Here is a 16,768-nt window from a genome sequence, read left to right on the forward strand (position 1 = left end):
GACAGACACTGTCTTCAAAAAAATAAAATGAAATAAACCAAGTTAAAATATGAAGTAAACAAAATAAAGGTGATTTTTCCCCCTCACAGACCTGAAGATGATTGAATTCAAATGAACAATGAAGGTTTCCTGACCTCTTATATGCATATCTAAGTATCCCAGTGGAGCAGGGTGGTGGCTGTACAAGACATTAATCCCAGCAATCAGGAGGCAGAGGGCAAGTGGGTCTCTGTGACTTTGAGGCCAACCTGCTCTACAAAGTGAGTTTCAGGACAAGCTCCCAAGCTACCCAGCCTCTAACAAAAGAGGGAGAGGGAGACAGAGACAGAGACAGAGACAGAGAGACACAGAGAGACAGAGAGAGACAGAGAGAGAATGTGAATACAGAGACAGAGAGAGAATGTGAATACAGAGACAGGAGAAAAGAACACAGGCAAAACAAAACATAACAAATAATGTTCACTAAGGCAGAGCACCAGCTGATTCCTGAGTATGCTTCTGCTACTATTTGATTTGCATCCCATATATTCAAGAATAAACAAACATCAAAATCCCAACTTTTAGCCACAGATTGGGACTCAGGTCTGTGTTCTCAGCATTCTGGATGCTGAGAATTGGTAGCCCACCTGGGCTACAGAGTGAGTTCTGTCTAATACAGACATGGCTACACAGAGAAAACCCTGAAAAAAGGCAGAAAAACTAACAGACTTGTAATCAGCACCCAGGCTTCTTCTCATCCTACCCCCACCTTCCATCAACCACCAGAAATGACTCAATATCAATGGAAGGGGCAGCAGTCCTGGGGATCTGGTTTATGAGGGAATGGTGAAGCAAGCCCTGAGTTCCAGGCAGCTCCATGCCATTCATTCAGCTCTCTCTTATATTTTATTTTTATTTGAGAAAGTATTTCCCCTGTGTAAAACTTACTGTCCAGTGATAGTTTCTCTGTGCAAGAGAAAAATGTGAACTCAGAGATCTAACTGCCTCTGCTTCCTAAGTGCTGGGAATAAAGGTATGCAACATCACATCAGGCTTCTTTTTTATTTCTTTAACCCCAGGAATGTTTAACATAAAAATAGTCATGGGCACACACACACACACACACACACACACACACACACACACACACACACAGACATCAATTTACCCTTGAAAAGAAAGGCATAACCAACAAACAGATTCCATTGCACCAGTTTCTAATTTGGAGGAACAATGAATTATTCCTTGCTGTAATAAACAGTCCTATTGATGAGATGTTATAAGTAGCAAGGACAAAGTGACTGTGTCCCTATCAGGTGGCTAAAGCAGCCATACTGTCTTTTTCTTTCTGGAGTCATTCTCTGTTTTCCCACCATGATAATCCCCACTAGAGCTGGCTTCTTTTATTATACCTCATGCTTTGGTAAGTTTAAATCGCTGTATATTTATGCAATTGACTACCCCTCATGTTGGCTAAGAGTTACCCTGTTTAGCTAAGAGACTCAAAGAGGATTAGGTGAACTTCTATCAGTCTCTTCAAATCTCCTTGTTCAAGTGACAGGGGGACAAAAAGTCATCAGAGTTGCGTGTTGTCCCCTTCCCCAACCCTACCTCAATTTGCTTCTTGGATCAATTGGAATAATTTAAATGCCCCTCCCCCACTCCCAATGTGCTTAAGAAGAAAGCCTCACTCAGTCTCTGTCTCACCTGGTGCATGGCCTAATTAAACCATTAAAGGGAAATCAGACAGATGTCTATCTCCCTACACAAAATTGAACTCTAAATGTGAAAGCTTCCACACTGGAGCTGTGAGCATGCGTGCATGCAGGCAGGCCTGCAAGCAGGTGAAACCCACACACACCCAACCACCCACCCCCACACACACATGGATATTATAGTCAAAACAGAGCAACAAACAAGACAAATCCAGTGCCAAGCTAGAGAGACAAGAGGGCCAGCTAACAACAGACTCATCATCACTCATAGCACACTGCATGAGGAATGGGGAAAAAAAGAATCTAGAATGAGAGAGAGAGAGAGAGAGAGAGAGAGAGAGAGAGAGAGAGAGAGAGAGAGAGAGAGAGATTCCCTCAAAAAATAAAAAGCACTATGCAACTACTGTCCTGGCAGACAGTAAAATCTGTCATATGAGGAAATTAATAGCTCTCTTGCCTACCTTTAAAAATAATCTAAGAGCTCAAATAATTGGCTTCAGTACATAATTCAAACATCATATAAAAATACCCAAATCAAGCACTAGAGAGTACACCTTTAAAGAATTAGGAAAGCCGGGTGGTGGTGGTGTTGATGCACGCCTTTAGTCCAAGCACTCGCTTGAAGGCAGAGCCAGGTGGATCTCTGTGAGTTCCAGGTGAGACTGATCTACAAAGCTAGTTACAGGACAGCTAGGGCACTGTCTCCAGGCTCTAAGACCCCTCGCTCAAGTCTTCTGGACTCTCAAAGACAGTTCAATGTGGCTGATGGCTGGCTGAACCTTGCTTGGGAAGCACAAAGGAAAAGGGCCTTCTGAGCAGTAGGAATCAGGAGGAGCCTGCCTGTGAAGGCAGAACAGACAAAGTAAGGGTGAGGCTGCCCCCACCACAGCTGCCTTCCCTTGCTTCTCAGTTTGTTCCTTTTGTCCTGTAAATGTGGCTCTGCCTCCTGAGTGCTGGGATCAAAGAACCAGACTCTGCATCCATAGTGATGGTAATAGGGGTGCGCACCTCCATGCCTGGCTTCTTTTATACTGTCCATTTAGGTTAATTTCAAATTTTATTCTTGGGGGGCAACGGGACAGAGAGAGAGAATTAATTGTTGAGTATGAAGTTATGATCCATACACTTTCTAGGTCAAAATTTTTCAGTAACTGTGTGGCTGGCTGCCATATTGTCTCACCAAGATGTACGAAGCACCCATACGTAACCTTCAGTAAGATAAATCAGAGTGACAGCACCAGTATAATATCCCATATTCCCACTGAACACTCTAATGATCATACTGTCTCTCTCTCCTTTTAAAATTAGACCAAGGAGTCAATACCAGGATTCTGAGATGGTTTGTTTTATTTTATTCTTTCTTTCTTTTCCTTTTGGAGACAGAGTATCTCTGTAGTTTGGGGGTCTGTCCTGAAACTCAGTGCATTACCACCACCACCGAGCTCACTTTATTTTTTCTTAATGTTCTCTTTGTTTGAATTCACACACACAAAGGGAATGACCCAGTGGTATCAATCACCCTCTGAGGCTGTTTTCAACATCTGATTTGTTCTCTGTGCTAACTAGCCCCTACATGACAGGGACTCAAACATAAGAGAGTATCTGAAAGGCTCAGGCACCAAGCTGGCCAGCCCTGTTACTTGGCAGAATGCACTCAGGCATCACTCTGGCCAGCCCAGAGTTCCAAGAGTACCAGTATGCACACAGGTGCAAAGGACAGACCCCTGCCTGCTTATGCTCTCTCTCTCTCCTCTTCTCTCTGCTTCCCTTACTCTTATTCTCTCTTATCCTCTTTCATCTCATCTTTCCCTTACTTTACTGTCTCTGTCATGTCTATCTAGCCACTTATGGTCTTCTATGATAAACTATGACTAACATGCTCTCTATGGCTTGTGCTCCATCTATCGTGTTGGTCCTGGTTCCCTAATTAACAACATTTGAAGCTGAGTCTCAGCAGGTTTTTCCAACATTTCCTCCTGCCTTGGGTGTCTGGGATGCTGACAACCTTTGACCTTCAACTTGGTCACTTGTCCAACTAAGGATCTCTGGATTCTTCCATCCACCATCAGCATGTCTGGTAAATCTGCCTCTCCCTTGCTTCCATGAGTTACAACTTATGGAGATTGTGATGTCTCATTTTCCAACCAGTTGAAAATCCCAGTCCTGGTGACGACATGTCTTTTCTGCTCCAGGAGCCTGGCACCTGATCTGCCCTTGACGAATCACAGAAATCAGTCATTGACTTTTCACATCAATCCTCCCTTTGTCTCTAGGATGCTGGTGAAAATAGGTTTTGGATTTCTGCCTCTCATGGAAGCTGGGGTCCCCCCAAAATCAAACCATGTGCCCACTTTTTGGCACCCACATCCTACCAGTGACCCATGGTTAGAAATGTGGCCTCTACTCTTCCTCACTCATCTTACTTTTCTGTTCCCTGTATGCTAAAATTCCCATGGGCCACTGAGGCTTCCCACGGCTTCCATCGTAGCTAAACCTGTTTCAGGGTGGGAACTGCCTTCCACCTGGAAGTGTACTGCTTTGTCTCTCTCCTGTTCATTCAGGTTGGAATGGAAAATTCCTCTTTTACATCCAGCTGTCCTTCTACTGTATTTCTCCTCCATACAGATGCCAACAGCTTGCAATGGCCTGGCCTGAGTGAGTATCTACTTGGGACACTCTGAGATTTTTTTTTCTTTCCCCATGAATGAGGTTTGAGGTTTTCCAGTTTTGTACTGACTGGTGCTTTTCAGACCCATGAGAGGGGTCTCTCAGGTTTTTGTTTTTCACACCTACAGGGGTCACACATCTTTCTGCCTTACTAGTGGAGAAAAAAGGGCACTTCTCCTGGCAGATGGAAATGTGCTTATGGAGGCTGCCATCCCGGCCATGTGGCCTAACTTGGTGGCTGACATATTTACCACATGACCTAGCTGTAGGCATGCCCACTCAGTCTAGCCAATTTCTGCCAGCAATGCCTGTGGACAGATATAATTCATTCACTTTTTGTCTCTTTTGTGCTTTTATTTTTGTCTTTAGTTTCATCTTTCACTGGCCCTGTTGTGCATGGCTTGTTTCCAGGGACCCTGTTCTATCTGCATTGGATCTTCCTTCTTATCACTGACTGTCTCTTTAAATATGTATATGTATATATAGCACTGCTTAAAAATGTAAGGTAACTTTAATTGCAATTTAAATTAAACTATATTAAGTATCTAATATTTCTAAATTATTATGTTTAAAGTTATAAAGGTCTATTTCAAATTAACAGAGTATTTATACCACCTAGTCCTTCCTGGAAGCTGTTTACACAGGTTAAACTTCTATTAAAGAGGGGGATTTTTCTCTAGTCACCTATGCACTTAAGGCAAGTCATTAAAGATAAATTTTGTCTGCTAAGATACACTAAACAGACAGACAGTCCTCAAATGCTCAGAGATCTAGAGAACATGCCATTTAAGAGTTTTATTTAAAAGTTTTTATAACAGAGAGACAGGCCAGCTGCTGGCCCCACCCCATTTCCTCCAAGAAGACTGGTGAGAACTGAAGAAATTCTACCCACAAAAGTGACAATGCTGGTCACTGAGCAACCCTGCCCTTTACCTCAAATGCTAAAAATGACTCTTCAGACCATGGACATGTGGACAGTGGAATCGCCTTTTCTCCACATTGCTCAGGTCAATGATAGGAAAGCCTTCCTAAAAAGTCCCCAATCCATGGTTCCTGGGCTATCAACAGAAGGCAGGTATCCTTGGAGCTTCTGATTTCAACAACTGTGGAGGAACTTAGGGGTGGTTGTCCATGCAGTCAGCTAGTAAATCTCTTATTCTCCAATCTCAGGTAAAATTTTGTCCTTCTTATGAACTCTGATGCTTTTGACAGCTGGTAGCTTTGCTAGCTTAAAATAAAAAACAAGGCAAAGCTCTAACTGTCACAAAACAGTTTCTAGGAACAGATATTCTAAGGTTTATCTATATAAGATGATAATGTAATAAAGTAAGTTAAGACATTAAAAAGAAAAAATATATTCATGCTTTCTTTCTTTAAATATGCTATTGTTTATAGTCTTAATACTAATAAAGTTCTGATAAGCTACTAATCTAACTCCAACAGAGTACTAAATAACTATACCACTATATGACCAAAACTATAAGCTTAAAATTAAGGTTCTTTTCATTGTGCTAAAAATGTCTGTCACTTTTAAAAATGTTAATGCTTTCAGCCAAGTCATTTCTAAAACAAATATACTGCTATGTCTAATACTTGTGTTTTCACAAACTCAAGGATACTTGTAAGTTCCAGGAAGCCAAATTGGACCCATCCAAACAAGTCAGATTTACTCCAGATATTATTCAACCTCTCCCTGGTCCTGGTATTCCTCTCCTCATCTTGGGACCACTTGGAATCACTCCCTTATCTCACAATCTTCCCCTCAAATACCAGGACCAAAAAAAAATTTTAACTTTACTTTGTCCTATTCTCTACTAACATCTTACAAGGTCTAAGGGGCACCAGAGTCTTCCACACAGCCTGGACTGCAATGGAGCAACCAGCTACTCAGGACATTGCAACACCTCAGCTTTCTCTGGTTCCCCCAAAGATGGTCAATGCCCACCAGGTCAGCAGGAAGCAGTCTTCAGAACTCAACATCCTTATTCCATCTGTTTTTAATAATAAATAAAGATGAGATTGAAAGGTTCAGGTATTACATTGGCCTGCCCTGTTACCTGGCAGAATGCACTCAGGCAGCACTCTGGCCAGCCCAGAGTTCCATGAAAACCATTCTGCACACAGATACAAAGGATCTCTTTGAAAGGACAGACCCCTGCCCATTTATGCTCCCTCTCCTCTTCTCTCTTCTTCCCATCCTCTCACTCTCTCTTTCACCCTCTCTCATCTCATCTTTTCCCTTACCTTACTCTCTCTGTCATATCTGTCTCCTCATTTTTGATCTCATTATAATAAACTATGATTAATATGCTCTCCATGGCTTACATTCCATCCATCATACCAATCCAGGTATCCTAATTAACAAGAGTATCATTTAAGTAAAAAATAAAAATCATATCTACTTGTTCAAGAATGTAACATATGAAAAAAATATGTACATTTAGTGTGGATTTTGGAAACCTTAAGGTAGAGCAACTGATGCCCACTTTTATTGTTTAGGCCAGGCTAGTGTTTGAGATAGTGTGGTGGGTTCCTCCTAGTCACTCCCCTCTGCTTGAACTAGAGATTTCTTAAGCTTACATCCTGAAGCAGTCCACTTTTTAGATCAATACCAGGAAAAGAAAAGAAGAAAGGAGGGAGGGGAATGAAAGAGAGAGAGAGACTCAGCCATAATGTCATTCTTGGATTAGAGCTATTTTGTAAATGAGAGGTGAACCCCTTGAATTTCCCTGTTTTTAACTTTTATCTTCCCTGTGGAATTACCCAGATCTTGCTAAGAATACAGGATGGGACCAAAGACCAAGGAAAGAAAATAAAACAAAGCAAGACAAACAACAAAAACACAACAAAGCAAAAAAATCATGTGATCCTAATTCGATACATTGTCCCTCCTGTGTAGTTTGGATTCAACTTTTCTTTATGAAGGAAATTTTATACAGTACTATCTTCAAAGACAAGCCAGCTGCCTCTGTGTGTGCAGTCAGTCAGTCATGTGCCTTCTTTAGACAAACAAACAAACCAAACACTAGTGTCTGCCTAAGTCAGATGGGTCACCAGTGCTGAGAAGGGCAATTGACAGAAGCCTCCAGTCCCTAACCCAGAAGTTATCTCCAGTTGATAACCACTTGAGAAAGAAAGAAAGAAAGAAAGAAAGAAAGAAAGAAAGAAAGAAGGAAAGAAGGAAAGAAAGAAAGAAGGAAAAATTTATCCCTCATTTCCCCTCCAAAAATAAAAATAAAAAATAAGCTGGGCTGTGTTGGACTTTAATCCCAGTGCACATTTGGGTGGGAGAAACAGGTGAGGCCAGCATGGTCTCCAGAACAAGTTCCAGGACAGGCTGCAAAGACACAGAGAAACCCTGTCTCAAAAAACAAAACAAACCAGACAGTTCAACTTTGTGACTGGAAGTGCTCCTTTTCTGCATATCCAACCACTATCAGCTGGCTAGTATGCAATTCTGTCCCAGGTGAGGAATGCCAAAATATATAGGGTGTCCAGGTTAGGGAAAGGGAGCTCCAGCTGTCTGGTTATGGAAAGCCATCATCAATACTAGGTAGAATTTCCAACCAATACAGAAGCTCCAAGTGTGTCCTGAATGCCCCAGGAAAACCCTGTAGGCAAGCCTTCCAAATCCATCAGTTCCCCACGGTGTTCTTGGTGAAACCTAAACTTTGGTTGTTGTCTAAACGAGTAAGATATCAACAACAGCAGGGGAAGCAGCAGGATAGACAATTAAATGAATATAAATTTTAAAAAGCAAGACAGAAAAAATATTAATTTACAACAGAGGAGGAAAATAGCTATCACTAGTATTTCAAAATGTGTAATTTTCACTCATGCTTTACCTGCTAAATAAACATTCATTAATTATGAAATCAGTGTCACTGAACTTCATTACATCTCATCTCTAGATGTGCAGTAACCACTCTCAGAGACAGAATGTCTCCCTCCAATCCACTCACTGCCCTCAACCTCCAAGTTGAACTAGATCCTAGGGAACCTGGGGGTACAGCAGTTCTATACATTCCCTGTACATTGACTGTGGAAAGCCATGCATTTTTATTCATGGAGAAAGGAATTCTAACTCTAACAAGTGCCCAGTCTGCAAAGAAGAGGGCCAACAATATCCGACACTTCTAAAGGAAACAATGTCCAATTGAGAACTCCCTTTGAATTATCCTTACATAGAGGAGAGGAATTAATTTGCAAAAGGAAGGCTGCAGGATCCAGGGGGATAAAGACGATGATGATGATAAATAACAACTCTGGACACCTACCCTCACATAGACAAAAGGCATTAATTTGCAAATGGAAGACTGTAGGAGCCAGGGGGATGAAGATGAAGATGAAGATGATGATGATAAATAGCAACTCTGGCTACCTACACAGCCAACATGATATAGGCTCAAAATGTTTGTCTCCAAGTCTTCACAGATAATACCTAACCATATGAGATGTTACTTGGATGGCTATTGTTCAAGAATGTTTCTCTTAAAGAGAAAATTCATTGAAGTGCAGATGTGTCTAGTTTCCAGGTCATAGACATTACTGATGAACATATCAAAAGAAATGTGTATTCTGCGAGTGACTCAAGATAGACATTCCCAGGTAGAGCAGCAGCAGCTGATCAGTGTGGAGAAGTCCCTTGTGATTGTCTCTCAGCCTACAACATCACTTGTTGTGGACCATAAGTGCTTAAAAAATCTTTGGACACTTGTTAAAAAAAGAAAAGTCAGACCATGCTTTTGTGGGGCACACCTTTAATCGCAGCACTTCGGAGACAGAGGTAGGCTGATCTCTGTGAATTCAAGGCCAGCCTGGTCTAAAGAACGACTTCCAGGACAGCCTCCAAAACAATACAGAGAAACCCTGTCTCAAAAAACCAAAAAAAGAAGAAAAAATAAGGTCAGGAATATATTATATTCCAACTGGAAAACTTGTATGCAGTAATCAATCAATGCATTTTGGAGGATCGCAGGTACCATAACAAAACAGCTCTTTTTCAGAAAATGGAGCAAGCAGTAGAAACCTTCAATTGTTCCAGATCATGATGTCATTGCACCACATATTCGATCCCTATTCAATCCTCTTCAAATATGTCTGCATAACTGATGCAACATAACATGAAATCTTTCATCTTGAAGAAAAATTAAAACAGTGAAAGACCCCGAATTTATAGAAATAAAATATAAGCTTAAACAGGGAGGGCACCCCACTAGAGAACTTGGGAAGTGAACAAAGGACCCCATCCCAGGAACTGGCCAAACCACAGAATGGAATGTATGGTTTAGCAACCTTAATTGCAGAAGGGCTGTAAACCCACAAAAGGCCAATTCCGGGCTGCCGACCACCTGTGAAGAACTGACCAAGGCATCAGAGACGGGCAAACAAGATTAGTGGGAAACAAGGAGATAACACTATTTACTTAGGGAGAGATAATCAACTCATGCCAAGGTTTGAGGAATTTACAACATGTAGGTCAGGAAGACATCTACTTCCCCAGGACAGGAGTCACGTACCCCCCTCCCCAATCACAAGATAGGGGCCCCTCCCAAAAGCTTGTGGTTTTTGTCTTTAAAAGCTGATTGTAACTGAACCTCGGGGCCAATCGGTCTTAAAGCTGACCGAGAGGCCCATCTGCAGATGCCTAATTAAAGCCTCTTGCATGTTGCATCAATTGGCTCGTGGACTCTTGATTCTTGGGGTGATGAATCGAGCTTGGGGACCCCTCCTCAATTCGGGGTACCCCAACAAAAGTATTTTAATTCCCTGGTAAGTCTTGGATGTTTGCTGGCACAGAACACAGTAATGATAGTACTTGTTGAAGTTTGGCTAGATCTTAAATCCTTTGTAATTAATCATAATTTATTAATTAATGGATTTTTGTTGATATTAGTGAAAGACCCCGAATTTATAGAAATAAAATATGAGCTTAAACAGGGAGGGCACCCCACTAGAGAACTTGGGAAGTGAACAAAGAACCCCATAAAAGAAACCGGCCATACCACAAAATGGAATGTATGGTTTAGCAACCTTAATTGCAGAAGGGCTATAAATACACAAAAGGCCAATTATGGGCTGCCGACCACCTGTGAAGAACTGACCAGGGCGTCAGAGATGGGCAAACAAGACTAGTGGGAAACAAGGAGATAACACTATTTACTTAGGGAGAGATAATCAACTCATGCCAAGGTTTGAGGAATTTACAACATGTAGGTCAGGAAGACATCTACTTCCCCAGGACAGGAGTCACGTACCCCCTTCCCCCATCACGAGATAGGGACCCCTCCCAAAAGCTTGTGGTTTTTGTCTTTAAAAGCTGATTGTAACTGAACCTCGGGGCCAATCGGTCTAAAAGCTGACCGAGAGGCCCATCTGCAGAAGCCTAATTAAAGCCTCTTGCGTGTTGCATCAATTGGCGCATGGACTCTTGATTCTTGGGGTGACAAATCCAGCTTGGGGACCCCTCCTCAATTCGGGGTACCCCAACATTAGCTTAAGCACTTTTAATTTAAAACGTCCGAGTCGGTTATCATATCAGACTAGAATCATGTCTGTTGTACTTTTGCCATCTCTTTTTGTTTGTTTTCCTTTAATGGATTTCTTTCAACTGCCATAATGCAAGTTGTGATTTGCAAGAGGGCTTCAAATACAATTCTGTACTTAATATGAAAATTAGCAGTTTTAAATAAACACTTTTATACTTCTAATTTGGGCTAATAAAGGTTTAAGCATTTTTAAACATTGTTTCTGGAAGAGTACTTCTCACAGCTATCATGTGTCACATGCTGGATGGAGGGAAGGGAGTCAGGGAGAGGAAGGGGCAGTGAGGGAGTGGCCCAGCCATATCTGATGGGAAATGGCAAGAAAGTCACAAGGCCAGCACAGCTGTTCAACAAAATCCAGCAAAGCTGGGCCACATGCCAGCTGCCTCGCCCACCACCTTTGGTTTTTGTATCCAACTGTAACATACATATTCAGGAGACTTTTAATATTTGTATATTTAAGGATATTGGATTCATGGAAAATTTCTTCCTCCCAGAATTACTGCTTCTAAGTTTCCCCTGAAAGTCCTGAATACACAACCCTTCCCACTTTTAGGGAGATATCCTTTTCTATTCCAAGGACTTCCTCATGCCTTGGAGGTTTTGATTTGACACACAAAAAGAGGACAGAGGTCTCCTTATGAGGATACAAGAAGACACTCTTGAAACATATGTCCCTGTACATGAAGAAGATAGTCAAAACAAAGTAAAACTCAAAAAAGGTCTAAAAGATTTGGCCACTTAGAGAAGTCCCAAGGTCAGGCATTTGGATAATGGCCTCCATTCACTCTCTTGGGAGGAACCTATGACCCTTCCATTAACATATGACTGGTGCCTTTTGTCAAGGTCCATGTTTAGATTCCTCAACTACTGATCTAGAAACTATGGCCCAGGTCCCAGGCCCCTCATCTCACACAGAATCCTATGTGCAACTACACAATCTTAAGAAGTATCCTCTTTTCTCCATAAAATGCTACTGGCAGACACCCCGCACAATTCACCCTTAAATCATGTCTGTCTCCTCTACCCAGAGAGTCATTGCATCCTCTTTGGGACCTGGGAACTCAGAGTTCAAGGCCAGCCTGATCTACAGGGCAAACAGAAGGAAGTACATTAAATGGATTGCTTTATTTCAAACAGTTTTATGGAATACAAAAGTTTAATAATCACTCATTTTCATCCCTATTGTCAGCATGTTCCTCACTATAATGCTCCCCCTAGCCATCTGTGTATGTCTGTGTGTCTATGTGTCAACCCCATCTCTCCATCTATCTGTCCGCAGTTCACCAGCACTGAAGGATATGAACAAATGTCATCAAATAGAATGCCAGGATCTGGGAGTAGTGACACTTAACCTTTAACTCCAGCACAAGTGGGTTGGAGGGCAGCCTGCTCTTAGCAAGTTTGTTTCCAGGACAGGCTGATAATACTACAGAAACAAACAAACAAAAAATAGTGAATGTTTCAGAGAAAGAAAGTGGAGGGGTGGTGGCACCAGGCAAAAGGAAGGAAGGAAAGAATGGGGAGAAAGAGAGAGAGAGAGAGAGAGAGAGAGAGAGAGAGAGAGAGAGAGAGAGAGAGAGAGAGAGAAAGATTAAAATTTCAGGGAGGTGGTGATATATGCTTTTCATCCCAGCTCTCAGGTGGCAGAAGCAGGCTGGTCTCTCTGAGTTGAAGGCAGCCTGGTCTATGTAACTAGTTCCAGGACAGCTGGGATGAGACAGAGACAGATAGACTCTCTCTCTCTCAAAAACAAAACACAAAACAACAAGAAAAACATAAAATTAAATATGTAGTCATAAATGAAATATAATTCACTTGAAATCAAACAAACAAAAACAGACAACAGTGCTGGGAATCTGAATTATTAGGTATTGTGGCAGATTTGTGGAATCTCAGAGACTAACTCAAGGAGTCTACACTCTGAGGCAAAAGCAAAAGTTTTCATTTATTGTTCAGCTGGCCAGCTGGATCTCTTTCCATGGTGGAGGAAATGAGATACCAACCAGTCAAAAAGAGAAGCTTTTAAAGGGGCAGACAATAAGGGTGAAGGCAACAAATTTCAGTTTCCATGACTACTTAAGGTCATACAACATACAGAGTCAAGCGGTAACTATACATTTTAAGCAAGATGCATTTTAATGAGATAAGACAGGGCTTAGGCTTGCAGGCTTACCGGGTCATCAGGTCTGGCAGTTATCCCTTGGGGCAGAGAACCTTTACTACTGGGAGAGGACCTTTATGACCACCAATTAGCAAAGGAATTTTACCAGGAGTGGTGGACAGCTAACTCCCCTTCTCTGAGAGCAGGGTCTCAGGCACCAACCATGGTACTCCTGATTTAAGATATTAAATTTTACTTTTCAATTTGAAGTTCCCTTTCTATAGATGTAGGGCCCAAGTTTTTAAACTTTTATTAATTTTAATTTTTGATGCCTCATTTCCCCCTTTTCTTATAAGTAACCTACTCTTGGGTTACAAATGGACAATTTAAAAAACTCTGGTGAAGTTTGGGGTACAGGTTAGTAAATTTGTATATATTATCATCTTGTCCCCTGTGTATGGGAGTTTTCTTTTGACTTAGCATCTCAACTTGGGACGAGGGGCAATGTATTCTTTCCTGTGCCACTTCCTGCTGACTTTTGGGGTGTTGTCTAGGGTCTCAAAAAGGCTGAAATACTAGTCAAAAGCTAAAAGAGGATGCAGGAAATGGCACACTTATCAGAGGCATCTAATTTGCAGACTCTGTTGAAGATATGGCAGTGTTCACATCCACTGTGGCTCACATCCATGGCAAGTCCAGGGCTAGCGGTCTTTAGGAGCAGGCTTAATCAGCAACTGATGCTCATCCGCCAGTAGTAGAAATCGGTTGAGACATGTTTAAACTGGGAACAGAAGTTAAAACTTATATGGTTGATTGGAACTCTTAGACCCATAGTTTTAGAGATCAAAATGACAGGAATCCCAAGACAAGTGAGAAAATCCTATCCTCAGGAACAGACAGGTGGGATAACAAAAGTTGTACCTATCTGGAGTAATTTTGACATGTGAGAAGTGGATCCAAGCTTTACGACTTTTGATCCTCTGAAGCCTATATGAAACTTATTATAGAAAAGGACATAAAAGTTTAGACATAATATCATTACCTGTTGTGCCCAAATTCTGAACCCCAAAATCACCAAGAGGCCCATTTCGATGCAAAAGCAAAGAGTCTTTTAACGAGCTAACCCCATTAGATTGGGCTTTTCACCCCAACACCATGGCGAATGGCTAGAGAAAGACCCCAAGCAACCTCAAGGCAGGGGTATTAAAGGGCAGCATAAGGGGAGTGTTTAGGGGCATGAAACAGTCTCAGGATTGGTGTGCTTCTAGGTTTGGGTGACCCACCCTGTGTTGATTGGTCAACTGGTTGTTATGACCCATAGGCCCTCCCAAGGTGGTTGCTATGTTCTGCACGTCACTGTTGTGCACTGTCCATAAAGCACACCCAGAGCCGTAAAGCACAGCCCTGCCAGCTAACTTCTGATTGGTTCCTTGCCACGAGGAGGGCATTTGACCTTAGTGACCAGGACAGGAGTGGCAAGGTCATGCAAGCCCATATTAGCCTGTAATGGCTGCTAAAATGGGGGACTGGTTACTACATCCCAACCTGTACTGAAATCCACATTGCAGATAAAGCAGACATTGGGTATCTGTAAAACAGCAGGAATATACTAATACCTTTGAGTTCTAGCAAATCTACAGATTTGCATTAGATGCTTGTATATTTTTCTTCTGTCCAGAGAGATCCAGGTAGAGATTGGACATAGGTGCCTTTGGCCTGATGAAAACCTTTCACATTTATACTTAGATGAAAACCAAAGTAAATCTTAAAACCTTGAGCTTGTTACTGAACAATAGGTAGTCACCACTCTACCAGCTTATTAGAACAGTATTAAATATTATCTCTGAACTTTTATATTCTAAAATATTTTCATATCTTAAAAGACTTATATGTCTTTATGTCCTCAGATCCTTATTTAGGAGCTGTATAAAGGCTGTCTGATTGGATGATTTGAAACAAGGAGGAAATAACACTGATAACAACAGGAAAAAAGTTGTAATAGGGATTACTACAAGAGGGGAAACTTCTTTAAAAGGTCAAATAATTAAATTTTTAAAGGTAACCCTGACAGAGTAAAGTCCTCATTTTATAAAAGCTGATAATCCATATTTAATGATCAGAGATCAGTGATAAATTTTGAGCCATGACCATGAATGATTGGATGCTGTAAGCATCAGACAGCAAAAATATTTAAACCATTTTTTATCTCTATGCTTGTAATAAAACTTAAGTTCATACCAGAAAACACAGATAGAACTTTTTAACAAGTATACCTAATTTTCTTCTGAGAAATAAACAAAACTTTTAAACACAATCAACCAGATGTGATCAAAATTTTAACCCACATTACTAATTTTAAATTTAGTATTTGCAGATATGAGAGCCCACAGTAAACAGTTTACATCCTCATCTGACACTTTTATGACTTTTCTTTAACACTCTCTATTTTTTTTATTCCCTTATGCTGTTTCTCTGATTTCCTCAGACATCCCCATCTTAGACATCTCTCTTTTTTATTTCTTTGTCTTTCTTTTTTTCCCTCTTCTCAGTGACTCTCATTCAGGGGTGCATGACTGAAGTGAATGCTTTACCTTTTTATGTTCCTCTAAAGCTTAATTGTAACATCTTAGTAAGGTGTCTTCCCCTGAGCCTCTCTGCACTGAGCTCTCTCAACTGTTTGTTCCTTTTACTGTTTATGCAGGGTTTACCAGCTCTCCTTTTATGTTGTTGTTGTTGTTGTTGTTTTTAAATAACTTTATAAATTTTTTACCTCCTGACAACTCACCTGTGTCTGGCCAATCCTTTCTCCTGTTTTACCTTTTATTGTCCAGAGAAGTAGAGTCATACTCTCAGCACATGAAGCTCTTTCCGATGCTCTCTGTGCTTCTTTGGTGTATTCTGTGGACATCTGAATTAGCATGCTTGTTTGACCTGTGCTACATATCCATAGTTTTGTCACATTTGGTCTTCCTTGAATCAAACTGATCCTACCAAGTCTGCACACAGCCATTATATCTATGCATCATTTAGTTTTTAGCCTTATTTCTCCACCTCAGTCCTCAGCAGGAAACACAGTATTTGGCACTGCATTTCCTGCCCCTGACAGGATAACTTTATACAGCTCTTATTTTTTATTTATTTTTTGTTGACATAAAAACCTTTTCCAGAGTCCCCCCATTTTCTTAATTAATAATAATATGTAACTTAAAAAAATGATGAAAAGAGATGGGTGTTGGTGGCACACGCCTTTAATCCCAGCACTCAGGAAGGAGAGACAGGTGAATCTCTGTGAGTTCAAGGCCAGCCTGGTCTACAGAGTGAGTTCCAGGACACCCTCCAATACAATACAGAGAAACCCTGTCTCGAAAAACCAAAAAAAAAAAAAAAGAAAGAAAGAAAAATAAATGTAACCCATTAGGTTTAAATGACTAAAACCCATATATATTTTTCCTGTGGAAACAAAACCACTTTTTTATAAACATGTATCTTTGACTTTCATTTTAATGTCAAAGCTTCCCAAAGTATACAGACTGTCATGATTTAACATAATTTGTTTTAGGAAGAAAGGGAGGCAGCACTGCTGTGTACAAAGTGTCCTTGGCTGCCAGTTTTGAAAAACAATTTTTTATTTGCCTAACCCATAATAATTTGCAATCAACTCTAGAATCTGAATGACCAGAACAGCTCTGGTGCAGGGAAGTCTGACTGCAGTGTCATAAAGGGGCCCTAGCAGCCATAGGATGTAACTTTTTTTTCTT

The sequence above is a fragment of the Mesocricetus auratus genome, unplaced genomic scaffold (assembly GCF_017639785.1).
Source record: "Mesocricetus auratus isolate SY011 unplaced genomic scaffold, BCM_Maur_2.0 Super-Scaffold_100023, whole genome shotgun sequence".
NCBI lineage: Eukaryota > Metazoa > Chordata > Mammalia > Rodentia > Cricetidae > Mesocricetus > Mesocricetus auratus.